We start from the raw sequence: 21,101 nt of genomic DNA, 5'->3' as shown, positions 1-21,101 counted from the left end.
TGTAAAGCATTGTCCAGATGCATTACCTGCACAGGCTCGAGTGCAGTAATTATCACTGGTGTGACCTGAGGGTTTGGCCATTGTCTCTTGGGATTGCTGTTTTGATGAAAGCAGACATATGCTTCCTGCAGGGGATGTTCAACACTAATCTACACCATGTATTACCTTTATACGACAGGAGAATTAGGTAAAGACAACCACGAAAAGGTCTCCTGGAGGAAAAAGTCTTTATAGAGGCACTCACTGTCAGTAATGTGCGCTATTATACAAATGCCATGTTCCATCTGCCGTATTGCATTTCATACAAAAAGGCACTTGTACTTTTTACTCTGTGTTCAGGGTCATAAGGAATAAAATGTTAATGTTATATGTTTGATGATCTGATGTTTACAAGACACATAGCGTACTTCTCCTGTCTCCGCATTCATTGTGTACTTGTTACACTATAAATAACACCTCCCTGATGTTCCTTTTACCACAAGGTCTAACACATGTAAAAAGCATTTTGTACCACCATTTCTGAAGGCATCTATGAAAACAACATAATATACACATGCTTTGTGACTTTATTTCACATGCATATTCACCTCGTTCACAAAATTAAACATTTAATTCTTTAAATTTTGACAAGATTTTGTCACGTAAATTCTTAAATAAATATTTTTCAACATATAAACATTTACTAATTTAAACAACATAAAAAGATGAGTTTTCATGACATAGCTCAAACAAATACTATTTATGTGAGACTCTCATTATTAGTTATGACAAGCATTGAGAAGACATCTTGAATATTACAGCTTCAAATAACAAACTCTTAGCAAGCTCTGGCTAGTTCTGTGATTAGAGACGGAGGGGTAAATGCTCTTCACACCACCATCTGTTCACTAAATCTTTTCTCCCTCGCCACTCTTCTGTCTGGCTCTTCCCCACCGTCTAAATAGAACTCGGCTTGGGATGGTTGCCACTGGTCAGTGCTACTTCTGGTGTTTGACTCTAGCCAAGGTGCTTCTCAGCTGCCCAAACCTCAGTGTGGTTTTTTGCTAATTGCATTGAATGATGTCTGATGTTTCATATTAAGATGACAATGCCTTTCCTTCAGTTTCTTGCTATAGACACCATGCACTGTTTATAATAACGGTCCGCAAAGTGGGGGTGACCAATACTCAGAATTATAATAATATCTTATTAATTAGTTTAAATATTTCTATAGCTTATTTTTTTTTGTTTTGTTTTTAGTTTGAACAGTTTAAGCACTTGAACTTTACTGATCTCAGTTTTAATTCAGCTAAATTTTAATGAACAAATCAACTTTTAATAGTTTTAGTTTAAGTTAACAATAACAATATTAGTGCTATCAAGACAAGTTAACATATTACTGCCCACTTACATCAAATATTATTATGAACTCTTTGCCCATTCTAAAGAATGTAAGATTCTATTTAAGAAATCTAATGAATAGATTTTCAAAAAATAACTTTAGAGTTTACAGTGGTCAGTACATATAAAAATCTTAGAGGGAACAATGATACAAGCAGTCTGTTTAATTTCTAAATGTAAAAAAGTCATGTAAATCCTAATTATGATTTTGTGCAACATCTTGAAGCATTTCTTCAGAAAAAAATAAAGAATAAAATAAAATCACATTTACATAACATGGTCATTTTTTTTGTCAACACTTTTATTGCCGTCATTGGTGATAACTCTGGCCAGCTGAGTCCAGAGCAGATACGACATTATGTCACAAGTGCATTCAGATGAGGTCGCTGTTATCTACAGAGGTGTGATGCGGGCTAAAAGTGATAGGAGAGTGGAAGAGAACAGAGAGAAGGATGAATAGCCCTGTGAGCTTTCAGTCCCGCTGTGAGTAAGAAGCTGTTTCAGGAATTGAAGTCCAGATTTTGTTTTTTAGAGACTCTCTTCACCTGGCTGTCTGCAGTGATACGCTGCGGTACTCACAGAGGCCTTAGATGGTCACGAGTGAAAACACTTCAGTCTGATCTTGACTGTGAACAGTGTAACCTGCTGAGAGCTTTAAACCTGATATCAACCCACCCACACTTACTAGGGTGATCTTTGGATGGTACTTGCTTTGTTTGTTGATATTTAGTGGGTAAATGAGGCCTGTATCTCTCGTAGAATATACCCCCAAAAGAGGACTAAATAGGCTCCATTTCTCGTTCCCTTCATCTCCCATCTGCTCTCCTCAGCAGGCTGTTTGTACCTGCTGCGGCATCCTTTATTAAGCTTCATAGCAACTGCCTTTCGAAGAGGGCAGGCGTTACATGATCAGAACTTAGATATTTTGCTGCCTGGCTGTGACTACTGTCTATTCTCATTTTCTGAGCAGCTCATTTTATCAAACACCACCATCCACTATCTGAGCCAGAAACAAAGAAGCGGGTGCAACAGACAGATAAAAGGAGAGATAAAAGAGAGTTCAGGCATATCCATGGCCACCTGTTCTCTCATTCTCCAAGTCATTAAAATTACATCATGTAAATGAGTGCATGACAGCATCAATGAGCCGCTGTTAGATTAATGTTATTGTGACTGATCCCTGTTTATAATAATGTCGAACCTTATAGCTAATACATACATAAGCATGATTCACGCTCACATTGCTCATGAATTGCCACAGACGAGGGGAATGCTTTAGGGAACAACTGGCCTAGTATCTGATCAGTTGAGTTTATTGGTATGATATATAGCATGCTCTTGGAGCTTTTGGTGTCAAGTTTTATGAGGTTTACCTTAGCCACAAGGTCCTAGTTCTTTTGCAGTAACAGCATGACTGCTAGCTAGCACAAGAAACATAAAAAAATTAATGATAATAATAATATTGTGTCTACCACATCAGTAATGGGGTGATTACCAATTTAAATGAAATTTAATTTTGATATAGTCAAAGAACAACATGGAGGTAACATAATGAAACCTAACACTCAATACCTCACTCTACATTTAGTCAATCTTTGGCTAAAGCAATTTACAAATGAGGACAATAGAAGCAATCAAAACCAATGAAAAAGCAGTATGTAAGTGCTATGACAAGTTTAGGTTAGTCTAAGCAAGTAAACGTAGCATTTTTTTTAATAAATAAAAAGAAAACAAGTAGAACAGAAAAAGAATAGAGAATAATAGTGTTATAGGGTCATTTTTTTTTAAATAAAAATAAAAAGTAGATAGAATATAAAAATTATAGAGAACGAAAGAGGGTCATTTTTTAAATAATAAATAAAAAGTTATAATGGAAATAGAACTCAAGTGTTAGGGGGTTCAAGTTTTTTCTGAAAATTATAGGTTTTAAAAGGGGGGTCAAAATGATGCCAGAACAACCATTGACGGTTTCCTAACGATACTTTCAATGGAGTTTTCCTTTTATATGTATCCATTTTTTCTTGGTGTGAAGAACATTTTAATAATCTATAAAGCTGATAGTCAATATGACTTGTGCATTATATTCAGATAGAATGTTTCAAGGTTTCAGTGCATAATGTCTCACATTATGTTTCACATAAAGCTATTGTATTTCTTCAGAAGACTTGAAATAAAGTGCATAAGATGTGTTGTTAAAAACAACAACAACAGCAACAACAACAAAAAAACAGAACAAAACTTGACTATAAAAGTATAATAAGAGTAGTCAATATGATCTGTGCGTTGTATTAAGGGGGAGTGTTTATTGTTTATTATGTTTCACACAACGCTATTGTATTGCTTCAGAAGACTTGGAAAATAGTGGATCATTTTTAGGATATTTATATTGTGTTTTTCTGTCACTGTAGAGCTTGACAGCCCAGGTCCTCATTCAATTCCACTTTGAAAATAATGCCCAGGAGAATATTTTGTCAAAAATTCATATTTTGTTATTCCACAAATAAAGATTTGGACTGACATGCGGATGAATAATTAATATTTTAATTTTTTGAATTTGCATCGTTCAGTTAAAACATTTAATTTTTAATTTTAACATTCTTAAAGCACCCAAAAATTAAAACCCACCCTCATGTAATTCCATGCCTGTATGACTTACTTTCTATTGTGGAACACAAAATTTTGAAGAATTCTGGTGGCTAAATAGTTTCAGTTTCCTTTGGCTTTCATTGTATAGACCCTGTGCAAATTCACCTTGCATTCAGTTCTCTCCTTCACCATTTATTTGAAATCCAACTGCAGTTATATTGGTGGATGCTGTTCATGCAGGATGCAACATAGCTGAAGGTTACAGAAAGAGAGGAGAAAACAATAAAAGACAGGAAAACAAGTCATGGTAGTGCAAATTGAATCTGCCTTAATCATTTTGTAATTGTCTTGCATGAAATGCCCATTACAGCTGTCTTTATATCATAGTCCAACAAGTAAAATAGTGTTTGTAGGTATAATATGCACACCCCTTGGATGATCTATTTAAGATCCCTTTTGATTCTATAAAGACAAAAAACATGCTACCTGGGCAAAGGTATGTATGCCTATAACACACACACACACACAAGAGGAGAGTTCTAATAGCACATGGGTTCTGTGGTTAAACGGTAAAGAAGAAAAGAAAAGCAGAGACTGTGTATGAGACAGTTGGAAGAGATGACAAATGGGCTTGCAGCTTCTTGGAGCAGTTGACTTTGACAGCAGTGCTGCCCTTTGCTCATGAGACACCTCTCAGATGAGGAGCGATGACTCATGGGAAGTCCATTATGGAGCAGCAAGTCAGGCAAATCTCTGGTTGAGACCGAACAATTATACCAGCTCCCCAAACACAAGCAGTCATAACCAATAATTTCCTGACCATTTCAAACCATATCCTGTTCTGCTTGTCAGAACAAGGCCAGAGTACACTGTTAGACTTTTCTGTAATTTTTACAGTTATTTACCATATATCAACCAGTATAATACTGTAAATTCTCTTTACAGTTCATAACTGTAATTCCCTTTGCATCATGGGAATTTTCTGTGACATTAAACACCAAATACAGTGATTTGCTGTATTTTTAAAAAATAAAGTATGATACTGTATTTACCACAACGGACTATTTGGCGCTATTTGGATCGTCAGGATTTGCTTTACAATTTAGATTAGGAACCATCAAGTGCAGGGTTTTGCCTGAGGAGAGTGATCAGCTGACGATGCCGGAGAACATAATAAGAGCTGCGTCCAAGGACAGACACCTTGCGAAGATTTTTTCATCCCTTAAGAGGAAGAACAGCAAACAAGCAAGGTAAATATGTGTGTGACTGCGTGTGCCCGCGGTTGTCCGCACCCCAATTTTATAGGTTAACATTTGTCAGCATTGGCACTAAAAATGAGGTAAACCTAATGTTTTATATATATAAAAAAACGTTGTGAGTTGAATTTATTGTATTAACCCCGCTAACAACACGGAACTGTTACGTCGTGTATTTGCAGTCGCAAGTTTTGCTCGAGGCCAGAGCTCACGGTTCTGTCTGGAGACTAACGGTTTCTTGTCAGCATTGAGGCTAAAAACTGAGGTAAGTTAAACCTAACGTTTTATTTACAAAAATATTTTGTGGTTTTATTGAATTACCGATTAAAAGCATTTTTTTATCGAGCACAGTTAAGCTTAACGTTATATTAAGACGAAGTTAGTTAGTAAATAACGTTGGCTTCTAACTTAGTTGAGTAATAGCATCGTGTTTTTTTCCATTTAAACGGTGTCATTTTTATATTTTTCCTCATTTTTGACATTTGGGTCGACAGTATGCTTTAAGAATTTGATTAGGAACTAACAGTGCAGTGCAGAGGCCAGAGCTCACGGTTCTGGATTCTGTTAACGGTTTCTTTTCAGCATTGGGGCTAAAAACTGAGGTAAACTTAACGTTTAAAAAGAAAAGAAAAGACGAGTGTATTGAGTTACGATTAAAAACCAGATGTTTTTTTTTTTTTCGAGCAAAGTTAATATTTATTTTAAGACGAATTAGGCCTAGTCTATTGTGAAATACATTAAATTTTATTTTTAAGCTGCATTTTAAACATGTAGTAATAATAGGTCTTTTTGTGTTTTAAAAACAGCTTCAACAAAGGCATCCATCAAGAAAGACATGAGCCTTCCAGCCACACCAAGACTCATAATGCTTGGTAAGAGAAGGTTTTGAGGAATTTTAGTGTACTTCGTTGAGTGTTTGCCTTTTAAACATTTGTAATTTTTTTTTTTTTTAGGGAACAATTTCTCTCTTCCACAAAGTGGATGGTAAGCATTGAGGGAAAGGTGGCCTATGTTTTGGATGAGCACCTGGGATGTGCAGATGCCTTTCTGTATTCATCTTCTTCTTCAACGTTTTCAACATTGAATACCAGGAGACTGCCTGTGCAACACTGGAACTCATAAAACAGTAAGTACATCTTCATTTCTCCACACTTTGTTTTGTTCTGTTAATTCAAAGTTTAACGTGTTTAGTTGTCTGTTTAACTAAATCACAAAATTATATAGGTTTTTACTTTCTTGTAGCTGTAACTAGCCAGGTAACATTATATTTCATCTGCCAAAATAAACTACAAAATTAAAAATTCCAGAAGATAAAATTATCTTGTGGAATTTAAGTCATTGACAAACAAAATCTTTGGATTGTTTTGGCAGATAAATATAATTTATGAAAACACTTTAGAATGATGGTCTGTAATTTTACGTAACTATGCAGGATTAATAACTAATATGGAAACAAGATTTACTTACCAGTAAGTAATAGTAAAGTAGGACTGAGATATTTTTTTATTAGGTAATCAATAATTACTGAATGGGATTGGCCTCATTAAATACTAATAATTATGGAATACCTTTTTACTAAATTAATTACTAATCACAACCTTAACCTGTGTCTTAGACGTTATCACTTTTCTTTTTTTTTTTACACTGAATATGGACCAGTGGTTTTATCTCATACACAGGTTAATGTTGTGATTAGTAATTCACTTAAAAAGGTATTTCACAAAATTGTCATAATCATTAGTATTTAATGAGGCCAATCTCATTCAGTAATTATTGATTACCTAATAAAAATATCCCAGTCCTACATTTACAATTATGTACTGATTAGTTATTCTTTTTTTTCTTGTAAGTTATTGGTAGTAACTGTAGTGATACTGTAGAACTACTCATTTGTCCTGCTTTACTTCCTGCATTAACCTAGAAAAGGCAGTTCACTCAATAAAAATGAAAATTCAGTCATCATTTAGCCCTCAAGTTGTATTTGTTCCGCTGAATGCAAAATAATATATTTTGAATAATGTTTTTAACCAAACAGTTTTGAGGCACAATTCACTTCCATAGTAGGGAAAAAACGATGGAAGTAAATGGTGCCCCAAAATGAAATAAATGATGACAGAGTTTATTTTTTGGGTGAACTATCTGTTTAACGAAGGACCATTATTCTAAAGTGTTACCAAAAACATTTAAAGCAAAGGCACTGAGGGATAAGAAATCTAAAATGCCTTTTTTTGCTCATTGCTTAAGAAATACAGCACACAGACTCTAAAAATATTTAAGCCTGTTTTTAAGATTCTTTTGTACTTCAATTGTATAGTAAAATTAAATTTCCTTTAAATTTTATTTATATTAAGAATTTGATGGGTTTTTTGTTCTTACATTCATTGTTTCTTACTTAAAGGTTTTTTGTGAGGATAAACCCAAAGGAGGGAACAAAATGCACCGCCAAAACCGGAGTGAGTCGGAGGACAGGGGAAGTTGTGAAGAGAAAGACAACAGTAATCAACAACAGTGTCATCCTTTCTTCGCCACCTAATGGAGTTTGAGTGGAGAAACTCAGACTAGGTGAGATGCTTCTTAACAGGACATCTACTGTATACAGACACTTTCAATTTGAGGATACTAATGCAGTTTACTTTTAATTCATCCTGCAATAATGATTACAATGTTGTTTTTGATTAAATTGAATTGAGGTGATTCAGTAATATGATGATTTTGGAGGATGTAGTTTGTGCTGCTTCTATTATTTACTGACAGTTTTCTATTTAATTATCTATTCTGTTAAGCTAAATATCCAAAACACCTCTCTGTAATATGGAATCAGGTTCAGCATCACTACAAAGAACATTCTTCAAAATATTCATAGCATTGAATCACCACCTCCCTAAAATAGTTTCAACAATCTTCATGATGGCATTGCAGGACTGGATTAAACAGCATTTGTTTTGTTAGTTTACCTCAAAGTGTTAACCATGTGTATAAAATACTGTTTAACTATATGATGAAATGTAATAGGGTTCATTTTTAGGATTTTTTAAAATTAAATTCTCTGTGTAAATGTGCAAATTTTATGACTAACTTTGTCATTCTTACCTAGAGGGACTTCTGACAGATTCCTTGACATAATGAAGAATATTCATGGTTGTTTCAAGTCATCAAATGTGCCAGGTTTATTGACTTCCAAAGAAGATGAGAAACTTGAGTACTTACCTACTTTCAGAATATATTTGCTTTGGACATTTAGGTTTTAGTCATGTATATGAGTATTTTACACCAAATTTACAGTATTCTTAAGTGACGTATTTCTCATGTAATTTCCTATGAATTTAATAATTTAATGCACATTCAATAATATGTTATTTTGTCAATTCTTTAATTTATTCCTTGTTAATGGATGTTAAATCCAGTATACAGACAAAGGACAAAAAAATGTTTGCACTGTCCCAGCATTGAATCTTTAACGACAGCTCTTTATGCATAGTCCAGATACTTTGTTTTAAAAACAATTTTCTGCAGTGTTTTTGCCATTGAATGCACTCTAATTGCTTTTATCCATGTAAATTCATGCTCTATTTTATTTGTATTTTTTTTCGAAAATAAGATATGAATTGAGAAAGTTTTAAAGTGAACTTTCACACATTTACATTTTCAATTTTAAGTATTTGCAATGTTTTAAATAAAGAATTTCATGTTTCATAATAATTGTGTCTTTTTGGAGTAAATGTCAGGACTTGTGTAGGATAAAAATTATAAAAGTGTAATTTTAATTTAGTAAGAATTAATGATTGATTAGGATTAATGTACTGTTAACCAAGGTGTTTTTACAGTAATGGTAATAATACTGTATTATATGATTACAGTAACATGTAGTTACTGTAAAACATGATTACAGTAACATGTAGTTACTGTAAAACTAAAATGCGGTTCTTGTACTGTAAATCTCAAATACAGTAACTTACTGGCAACAGTGTTGCCAGTAAGTTACTGTAAAAAACCCTTTAAAAGTCTAACAGTGTAATAGACAAGCCTTACAAGAAATCAGTAAGCTCCTCTTCACCGACTGTTTACAGATTCAACTCATGACACCACTGTTGCAAAATAATTATGCATATACTTAGTATCATCCTTTTTGCCAAAGTAGGCAGTTTTGCGTGCATCCTTCATGGAGAATATAATCCTTGTTTTATGCCTGTAATAGATTAATACTGCCAAATCAGTTTTAATTATATTGGAATGTGAATGTGAGTTCGCACCCTGTATTGAATATAATATAATAAAAATAACAACCCAATGTACTGCAAAATAACATTTCTGCATGGAGTTGTTTGCGGGTTGCACACAAAAACAAGCATGCAACAAAATGTAGTTTGATTTATGAACAAATGAGACTGATATTTTAAATGAATCAAAAACATTCAGCGTAATAGTAGTGCAATCTTATTCATATAAATAATCTGCATAAGTCGATTCTTTTAATGAATCAACATGTTCAGCGGAATAGCCTTATCCATGAGCAAATTATTCATTTGAGCCGGTTCAATATCCATCTAGCGTCACAAGTGAAGCAGCTAAGAATACCTCTTATAATCTGGTTATTTTAAGGATTAATTCAAACAGATGAGTGCTGCACAGGAGTGTTGATAACCGAACATCGAGGATGTGATATTGCTGTGTACAAATTTTTAAAAGATATAAAGTTATATGCTGTTAAGTAACTTACAGCTGAAGTATTTTCAGTTACTTTGGATTTTTTGTTTCAAAGGAATAGTCTTTGAACAGTTCTGGTGTTTTTTAAATGAATGGATAACTGTTTTCATGTGAATGATTCAAATATTCAAATGATTCAAAGAGCCCTTACAAAGGCAGGTTACGTTTCGTTCCTGTATGAACCAGCGTTGGTTGAATGGAAATGAACCCTAACCCTAACCCTAATCAATTAAATTGAATCAGTCGTTAATTGACATAACCTCCTCATATAAAGACTAACCTCCACCTACTGGTGTAACAAAGTAACCTGCAGAAAGAAACCCCTAACATTTGCCAACCAGTGCCTTTTTTTTAATAATATGTATCATTCCTCTAAAACACAAATACTGTTTATTACAAAGGTAAAGGATGCAAAGTTATGTGTTTAATCACTTCAAATTCATCTTATTTGATCTTAAATACTTACAACTGCCACTCCAGAACATTTCCCTAACTGCTGAAGAAGAAATATTTCATTTATCTTCAGCCATCCAGTGGCCCTGGGAGGAGCTCTAAAATAGCCATTAAACTTAATAACTGTCAGTGTGAGGAAGCTTTTATTCATTATTAGCCCTCATGAACCCACCCACAGGTCCCAGAACAGCTCAAAATTCCTTAATTTTTTTCCCAACCTCATCTCAGCGTATTGCAGCCCAGGACGCTATTAGCATAGCTTCCTCTGTGTTTCAGCACATGTCTTATTCATGACTATGCCTCCATCACTTAAATCAGCCTCTTGATCATGGAGAAGATCCAACCGAGACCAGCCTATCAAAACGATGAGGTTGTGAACTATAATTTAGATGGTCATAAGTCTTCCCTTAAAAGATAACAAATTATGCCAATAAATACAGGAAGCCACAAGAGACAAATAACATTAAAGTGTTACAGGCAGGTTTAGAGCCATACCAGTGTACTGTAAGACATTTTAATGCACATGTTGCAGGGATTAAGCCATAAAAATATTAAATGTAATTTCTGTATTTTTTTTTATTTTTCTACCAGAATTGTGTTGAAACTATGTTTTTCTGCTTTTTGAGCTCTACTCATATTGTTCCACTGTGGGCTAAGTGCCTCTTCCCGTGTTCTGCTGTCCTCTGTTAATTAGAATTCTGCTCCTTCTTGACTTCTGGAGTCTGACCAAAGAGACAAATAGTCAATCGATCTGATCCACCAAATGGCAAAATAAATGCAGCTCTGGCCCTGGACGCCATGCGTCACAGCTGACAGTTTAGCTTGTAGGTTTATTTCAGAGACAAGCTGATAAAACCCTTTAATTCACCCTTATCTGGGTCATTTCACAAACAGCGAACAATTTGAGGGCCGCTTTATAAAAGTAAGTTAATTTTACGGCTCAAGTAACTGCATAATGTGTTCACTCAATTGTTAACCAATACATGTCAACATGGTAGCGGTTAGAAGAACGACTAGTGGGGAAAGCAAGTGTCCTCCTATCTATAACTATGTATTTGTGAACTATTTTATATATTTCAACTGTATTACAAATATACAAAAGCAAAACAAGACAACAAAAATTATGCAACAACAATAAAAATACCACAAAACTATACATATTATATCAGGTTTTTTGCTTAAGAAAATAAACTCAGCGGAGTCTTAAATATGAATTGTGAATTTGAATTATAAGGGCAAGTCTAGGATAAGATTTATGGAAACCCATACTAGGAATTTGTCAAGTCTGACTCTCTAACCATTAGTCCACAACTGCCTAATAGTTATGGTTGATATGTTACTTAAAAGATTGGTTCTCACACAAATTAGATTTTTGTCATTAATTACTCACCCTCACGTCAATCAAAACCTGTAAAACCTTTGTTCATCTTCAGAACACAAATTAGGATTTTTTTTTATGAAATCCGAGAGCTTTCTGACCGTACATAGACAGCAATGCAACTACCATGTACAAGGCTTAGAAAGGTAGTAAAGACGTTATTGAAATAGTCCATGTGACATCAGTGGTTCAACTGTGATTTTATGAAGCTACGAGAATTCACACACATGCGTCATGATACTATCATGAATGCATGTCAAATTATGACACGGAAGAGAAGAAATTGTTGAATAAAGTCATTGTTTCAGTGTTGAGTACTCGAGACTCGGACTCGGTCTTGGACTCGGTCTCGAGACCGTATTTTAATGGTCTCGGTCTTGTCATGGACTCGTGTGCATTTTGACACGGTATTGACTCGGACTCGAACATATTAGGAATCGGACTTATGCCCGAGTCCACTCGAGTCCCAATCAAAATATGTCATGATTATTACTGTATGTTAATGTTTCTTTAAATTGATGTATGATTGATACATCCAATGACTGGTGATTTTCTTGTGACGTGAGACGTTAGGCCAGCGACACACTGGATGCATGGCGCAAGCGTCTCAGCTGCGTGGCGTGTCTGTTTTTAATTCGGCTCCCATGTTAACAGGTTAGAGCTTGCAGACTGCCTGCGTGAGACGCGCATCCCAGGCGCAGCTCGAGCCGCGCGGAAAATGCGTGCATGCTAGAAATAGAACCGACGCCTATTTTCACGCGAACACGCACGTGTTGGAAGCGTTTCCAGGCAAAATAAACTAGGAAAATATGTTTATATGCCATTTGTGTCATTATGTACACAAATACATATTAATTCATGACATTTTGATATTTGAAAGTCTATAGGTTGGCATAAATTCAGATATAAATGTAATAAAAAAATAAATAAATAAATAATTATCGATTTTCAAATATTGCACCTGTCAAACATACTCTATTTTGCAAGAGCCTGGTTTTTCGGCGGCCTCTCTCTATGTCATCTATAGCAGAAGCAGCGCGCCAGCGCTGCGTCAGACACGCTTCTGGTGTGTAAAGACACAGAAAACGCGAAGCAGCCACCACGCTTCTAGCACGCAGCAGAGACGCCACGAAGCCAGTGTGTCACCGGCCTAAATTACCCTCCTGCCATCCGCCTGTGGTGATCCCGCTTTCCAGAAAGCCACATTGCTACATTATTTCTCTCAACTGTGTTATTTTTACAAAGTAGGACAAAATGGTCACAGAAAAAAACAAATATTGTTTAATTAAATTATATAATGAATACAGACACAGACTGACTCAGTTGTGTTTTTTATTATTTTAACTTATTTCATAAGAAAACTCAATGCTAGTTTAAGTTGCATATGACAATATATATATATATATATATATATATATATATATATATATATATATATATATATATAATATATATATATATATATATATATATATATCCTACTCATGTTAGGATTTAGGATACTATTTTTATTCATATATATATATATATATATATATATATATATATATATATATATATATATATATATATATATATATATGAATAAAAATATTATCCTAAATCCTAACATGAGTAGGCTTTTAATTTATATTTATCAGTAAGTTTATTACGTAAATGCATTACAATTTAAATCAGCTATCATGGTGTAGATGTGCCAGGTTAACACATGACTTTATTTGGAACAAATCACTCTCAGCACTGGACACAAACACATGTTTTGCCAAGACTTCACAGACACAGAGCAGGTGAGCCCCACCATCTCTTGACTTGCAGCCATGTGTGTGTGTGTGTGTGTTCAGTAAACAGCTTAACCAGTGCTGGCCTGAGGTGTAAATATTTCCACAGGGTTCCCGTGTTTGTTTAGAGTGATTTTTTGATTCTTCATATTCTCTTCCACACCTTCACTGGCTGCTGTGAGACGCCCTGCTGTTCTCTGACGTTCCCTCTGGACTCTTTCATTAGGTCTGACATCTAAAAACACTGGAGATCTTTCACACGGCTTTCTGTGAACCAGTGCAAACGGCGGCTGCCACCTGTGCTGGATTCCTCAATAAAAGCAGGGATTTGCTTCACGAACAAGGCTGCAAAATACCAGCAAATCAGAGTATTACGGGAACAAAAAGCATTAACAGGTGGGAGGTAAGGAAGTGTGTTCCTGGCAGACATGTGGCCACCCAGATGGTCGCAGGAATCACACACATGTGCCCATGGGGCTCAATGGGATTGGGTCTAGGTTCTGGGTTCCTGCCTGGCTGCTTCAGAACCTTCAAATCCCTCTTTTCTCCTGCCAAACACTGGAGCATCTCGACAGCTGCAGGCGTGCCGGAAAGCCCAGTGCTGGAGAAATGTCAGACAGTGTGGGGTCAAGGTAGCTGGGCGACTCATCCTGCAGAGAGTGCCAGGAAAACGCAGCTGCCCAGAGCTTCTAATGTTGAAACAATGGCTCTGTGCTTGCATTCAGTTCAGCGATTAAGCTCTGTCTTTTCCAGCTAAGCTTTAAATTAATGTAAACTGTGGTGAAATGTTTTAAAGTTTTAAAATGTGCTAACTGTCTCTTATAAATATATATTTTTGGGGTTTTGAATTTATGTATACCCCTCACAAAGTAATAAATTAAATTTAAAGATATTTTGTTATAAATATCTTTATTTTATTAATTAATATATATTATTACTAATAATATTAAATATATTCTTATATTTAATATTATGATAGTATTAAATAAATAAATATATATATATATATATATATATATATATATATATATATATATATATAAAAATCAAGTCAAATGGCTTTTATTGTCACAGCACATATGCCTTGGTGAGTGAAATTCCTGGCAGCGTGCTAGAGCCTGCAGAATATTAGTAACCCTAACCCGGCTGCAGAAAAAAATTAAGTATAGACATACTTACAGATTTATAGATAGATAAATTACTGTATTAAGTGCAATGTGTATGTAAAGTCCAGTATAGAACTGTGTTGGAGTTAAAGTGCAGTGTATGGCACACCATATAGTGGGAGTATGCTGTAGGGTGTATTAGAAAAAGCCATCCCTCAGTCAGCTAATGTGGGATCGGATGCTGCGGAGATGTCTTTCTGAGGGCAGCAGGGAGAGCAGTCTGTGGTACGGGTGGCTTGAGTCATAGATGATCCTCTGTGCTTTCCTAAAACACTGTTTATTCCTAATAATAATTGATTATGTATGATTATATAATTATTTGTATAAATATTCGAAAAATATTTTAGATACAGTAGTTCTATATTTGTCATTGTGAAAAATATGGCACATGCAGTATATTACACTCACTGTCCACATTATTAGGAACACCGGTTCAATTGCTTTGCAAAACAAATTGCTAATAAGCCAATCACATGGCAGCAACTCAATGCTTTTAGGTATCTAGATGTGAGGAAGACGACTTGCCAAAGTTCAAACTGAGCATCAGAATGGAGAAGAAAAGGGATTTAAGTGACTTTGAATGTGGAATGGTTGTTGGTGCCAGACGGGCTGGCTTGAGTATTTTAAAAACTGCTGATCTACTGGGATTTTCACACACAACCATCTCTAGGGCTTACAAAGAATGGTCCGAAAAAGAGAAAATATCCAGTGAGCAGCAGCTGTGCAGACGAAAATACATGGTTGATGTCAGTGGTCAGAGGAGAATTGGCAGACTGGTTAGAGATGAAAGGAAGGCAACAGTAACTCAAATAACCACTTGTTACAACCAAATTATGCAGAATACCATCTCTGAATGCTCAACACATCGAACCCTGAAGGACATGGGCAACAGTAGCAGAAGACCACACTGGGTCACGAATAGAAGATTGGAAAAATGTTTAGAGAGAGTCTCGATTTCTGCTGCGACATTCAGATGGTAGGGTCAGAATTTAGCTTAAAGAACATGAAAACATGGATCCATCCTCCTTTGTCTCAACGGTTCAGGCTGGTGATGGTGGTGTAATGGTGTGGGGGATATTTTCTTGATACACTCTGGTCATCGCTTAAATGCCACAGCCACCTGAGTATTGTTGCTGACCATGTCCATCCCTTTATGACTACAGTGTACCCATCTTCTGATGGCTACTTCAGCAGAGTAATGCACCATGTCACAAAGCTCAAATCATCTCAGACTGGTTTCTTGAACATGACAATGAGTTCACTTTACTTAAATGGCCTCCGAAGTCACCAGATCTCAACCCAATAGAGCAGCTTTGGGATGTGGTGAAATGTGAGATTGGCATCATGGATGTGCAGCTGACAAATTTGCAGCAACTGTGTGATGCTATCATGTCAATTTGGACCAAAATCTCTGAGGAATGTTTCCAACACCTTTTTGAATCTATGCCACAAAGAATTAGGGCAGTTCTGAAGACAAAAGGGGGTCCAACCCTGTGCTAGCAAGATATACCTAATGAAGTGGCCATTGATTGTATTTTTATAATATAGAAATGTATTTTCATTTGATTAAGGTGGGACAAGAGATATAACTAGGTTCATCTTCTTATTCTCCATTACATGTGCTAAGCTAATAATTAAGCGTAAAAAGCAAAAAAATGCCTCCCTCACAAATTAATAACTGTTAAAGAAAATATGATACAGGGCACAATAAATATATTTATTTAATTCCATATTAAAGTTGGGCAAGATATATAACTATAGATTCCTCTTGTTCTCTAGTGCATTTGCATCAAGACACCTTTTCTTGTTATTCACAAAGAAAATAAAAACCTTCATAAAAATATATTAAATTGAATTTGAAGAGCCTTCTCACAGGAAAGTGAAAAATGGATTTCATGCTTCAGCAGCTTACTGAATTACAAATTACAATTTACATGGCTGTTCTGTAACTCATAGTGCTCGGATTCAATTAATGTGGCAAATGTCATTAATGGAATGTATTGTCATTTTCCCTCTTGATTTTCACAATATTGTAAAGATGAAAAGAAGTCTTTGTGGGTAACCTTTGCAATATAACTATCATTGAGGACATGTATTTATTGTAGAATCATTTTATGGTACTGTAGGTCTTGGACCCTCATGTTTTATACATTCAATCTGTCTGGTTTCATCTTAAGTTATTTTATGTTTCCAACTCTCTAACTAAAAACCAATCAAAGCAGACCACAGGAATTATTACATTCTTATATGAATTATAGTCTTACAAAGGTTTTTCAAATGTAAACGAAACGCCAATTGTAGAAAGTCATGTAGTTGCTGAAAATGGTGTCTTTGAAATGAATTTCCCTAATTACAAATATAAAATATAGCTGCAAGCAGCAATTACGGGGCCAAGCACTCCAACGGCAAATGTAGTAGCTAAGCATCGCATAAAGCATCACACCAAATACATTAATGAGCAATAACAGCAATTTTGGAATTATTGTATTTGAAATGGCAAAAAAAAAAAAACACCAATACCACCTCTAGTAGCATGATTACTTGGTTTATCAAGCTTGACCAATAGGTGACACTGTTATAAAATCAATTTGGTGTACTCTGTGTGTCTTTTCAATGACACACACAAAGTTTGGTGTCAATATGCCAAAGCATTCCAAGGATACAGCCTCAAGTGTCATTTTCTCATTGTGCCTCAAATTCGTCGATGTGGTATGCGAAAACGGTTTTGTCTATCGACTCAAAATCCATAACTTTGAATCAGTATAGCCTGAAGATCATTTGATTCGAATTTGGTGAAAATCAGACATACGGTTGATCAGGAGTTCGAAAAAGTATGTTTTCAACATAAATCAAAATGGCGGACCGGAAGTTCAGCTTACCGTGGTATATTTGGTATCTATGTTATCGGCATAAGCCAGGGAATATTTTGAGCCCAGTTTCCTTCAAATAGGCTAATGCATTAAAAAGTTATTAGCATTTTAAAAAGTGTAATTACTCATGGTTAATGAATGGTTTATTACTCTTGACCAATAGGTGGCGCTGTTACCAAATTTCTGTGGCATGGTCAGTGTGAGGTGGCGATGACACATACAAAGTTTGGTGCAAATATGTCAAAGTGTTGCAGAGATACAGCCTCAAATGCATTTTGGCACCCTTCCAGCAAATTCGTTGATGCGCTAAATGAGAACCGTTACGTATATCGACACAAAATCCATAACTTTTTGCCAGCATGGTCTGAAGATGATGCACGTCAAATTTGGTGAAAATTGGGCTAACGGTCTAGGAGGAGTTCGAAAAAGTAGGTTTTCAACATTAAGCAAAATGGCGGACAGGAAGTAAGGCCAATTTTCAGATTATTGGTATCAATACTCTCGGCATGACCCACAGAATATAGCGAGACCATTTTAATTTTAATAGACTAATTTATTCAAAAGTTATTAGCATTTATGTGATATTTCATTATAACTATTGGCCACAAGGTGGCGCTGCCACCAAACTTTTTGAGTACCTTCAGGGCATGGAGCCGAATATTTTTGTAATTATTTGCGAAACGATACGATGCTGCGTTCAAAAAATACAACATTTTAAATCATAATTCAAAATGGCCGACGCCTAAAATGGCCGACACAGGAAAATTGGATATCCTTTGACTCGACATGACTCACTGAATCTAAAGAGACCAGTTGTGTGATTTTTGGCCAAGCCATTCAGTAGTTATAAGCCAAAATATGCATTTTTCATATCTCCTGACCACTAGGTGGCGCTGTGTCGAAACACTGCAGGTAGTCTCAGTTCATGCTTGTTATAACACACGCCAAGTTTGGTCTCAATATGACAAACCGTTGCCGGGATATAGCCTCACGTGCATGTTTGCGTGCTTTTCGTCAAATTTGTTTACGTGTCATTCGACAACAGTTGGACGAATCAACTTGAATTCCATAACTTTTTGCCAGCATGGTCTGAAGATGATCTGAGCCAATTTTCGTGGCAATCGGACTAACCGTCTAGGACGAGTTCGAAAAAGTAGGTTTTTCGAATAATTGAAAATAGCGAAAAAACTAAACCTTGCGATTTTTGAATTTTGGGGTTCATTCGACTTGGCATGAGCCAAGGATTCAGAGGAAAAAAGAATTTCCATTTTTTGGCTTACGGTTCAAAAGTTATTAGCATACAAACATTGAAAGTTTGGACAAGTGGTGGCGCTAGAGAGTAGGAGATAGAGACTTCAAATTTGCTATAGTTAATGTTGGGACTGTCCTCTATCAGTGTGCCAAATTATACAACTTTCCCGCAAACGGTTCTATGGGCTGCCATAGACTTGCGGCGGAAGAAGAAGAAGAAGAAGAAGAAGAAATATAGCTGCAAGCAGCAATAACGGGGCCAAGCACTACAGAAGCAAGCTTCAGACGAACGGCAGGAATGAGTAATTAAGACAGTTTTAAGATTATTTTAGGCAAAATGGCTTGAAAACTATAAACACAACAACTAGTAATAGGATTTATTGGCTTTTCACGTGTAACCAATAGGTGGCACTGTTACCAAATTAGTTTGTAATGGTCAGTGTGAGGTGACGATGACACATACAAAGTTTGGTGCAAATATGTCAAAGCATTGCAGAGATACAGCCTCAAACGCATTTTGGCACCCTTCCAGCAGATTTTTTGATGCCCTAAATGAGAACCGTTTCTTATATGGACACAAAATCCATAACTTTTTGCCAGAATGGTCCGAAAATGATCCACGTCAAATTTGGTGAAAATCGGACTAACGGTCTAGGTGGAGTTCGAAAATGTAGGTTTTCAACATTAATCAAAATGGCGGACAGGGAGTTCAGCCAAATAAGGTAAACTTTGTATTTTATGTTCTCGACTTGACCCAAGGAATCTAAAAAGACCAGCATGATGTCAATAGCCAGATTAATTCAAAAGTTATTAGCCTTTATGTAAATTGAGTTATAACCTTTGACCACTAGGTGGCGCTGTTTCAAAATATTTTGAGTACCTTCAGGGGATGGTGTTGTTGACACATTCTGAGTTTTGTAATATTACACCAATGCATTTGTTTAGTATAGCATTTTATTTCACAAAACTGTATTGAAGTCAATTAGAATTTCATGTTTTGTTCTATTATAGCGCCACCAAGAGGCTCAGTCCAACCATTTTTTTAATATTTTTGCTCAGAGTGAGCCCATACATATGTGTGTCAATTTTGGTGAAAATATCTCAATTCACTTCAGAGTTATGGGCATTTATATGAAAAAGCACGTAAAAATGACTGACTCTTGACTTTGATTGAATATTACTACCCTTTACTATCAATATTTTGGCATTTGGGCATTGGCGTATAGCTATCGACCTATGTTTCCGAACTTCTGACGGTGGTTTCGTCTCGATCAGACAAGCGGTTTCAAAGATATAGCCAGATGTTTTTTAAGCGCTAAATCACAACGCTACACAAACCGTAAGGCGAAACCTAGAATGTTTGGTATCGTTGGACTCGGTAAGGTTTCAGGAGTCCAATTTGGTGAGTCTCGAGAAAATAAGTCGACCACACCCAAGGTTATAAGCATTTAAATAAGGATGATCACCACTAGGTGGCGCTGTTTCGAAACTTCTCACGCTCCTTCAGGACATTGTACTGATGACCCATACCATTTTTTGTAACAATCCGTTGATGCGTTCTGAAAATACAGCATTTTAGCACAAAATTCAAAATGGCCGACAGTCAAAATGGCCGAGATGGTAAAATTGGATATCAGTCGACTCGGCATGTTGCCCTGAATCTAACAAGACCAATGTTATGATTTTTGGACAAACTGTTTAGAAGTTATAAGCAAAAATAGCAATTTTCCATATCTCCGGACCAGTAGGTGGCGCTGCGCCGAAACGCAGCAAGTAGCCTCAAGTCATGCTTGTTATGACATGTACCAGGTTTGGTCTGAATAGGATAAGTCGTTGCCGAGATACAGCCTTACGACTGTTTTTGTAAGCGTTACGTAAAATTTGTTAGAGCGTTTATCAAAAACGGTTTGACGAATCAATTTGATTTGCATAACTTTTGGTCAGCACTGCCTGAAGATGACCTGGTTCAATTTTCGTGTGAATCGGACAAACCGTCTAGGACGAGTTCGAAAAAAGTATGTTTTTAAAAAAATTCTAAATGGCGGCCATATTTCTATGACGGAAAATGACTGTATAGGGTGCAATCGAATTGGCTTGAGCTCAGAAATCAGAGGAAAAAAGAATTTTGTTGATTGGCCTCACGGTTAAAAAGTTATTAACAAAATTAAAGTGACATTTCGGACAGTTGGTGGCGCTAGAGGGAATGTCTTAGACACACCAAAATTGGTGTACTTAATGTTGGCACTGTCCTCTATCAGAATGTCAAACCAAAACAACTT

General features: G+C 35.8%; 1 long non-coding RNA gene across 1 annotated transcript; it reads left to right on the top strand.

The window, feature by feature from the left end:
• The first annotated feature begins 4,855 nt into the window (after positions 1-4,855).
• On the top strand, positions 4,856-8,666 carry LOC113114511 (uncharacterized). The gene is made up of 3 exons (XR_003293754.1): positions 4,856-6,094; positions 6,176-6,348; positions 7,621-8,666. It is a non-coding gene; the product is annotated as an uncharacterized LOC113114511 (long non-coding RNA).
• The last annotated feature ends 12,435 nt before the right edge of the window (positions 8,667-21,101 follow it).

This window comes from Carassius auratus, chromosome 14 (genome assembly GCF_003368295.1).
Source record: "Carassius auratus strain Wakin chromosome 14, ASM336829v1, whole genome shotgun sequence".
Classification (NCBI taxonomy): Eukaryota; Metazoa; Chordata; class Actinopteri; order Cypriniformes; family Cyprinidae; genus Carassius; species Carassius auratus.
The sequence above is the reverse complement of the archived record's forward strand: the minus strand, read 5'-3'. Positions and strand labels throughout refer to the sequence as shown.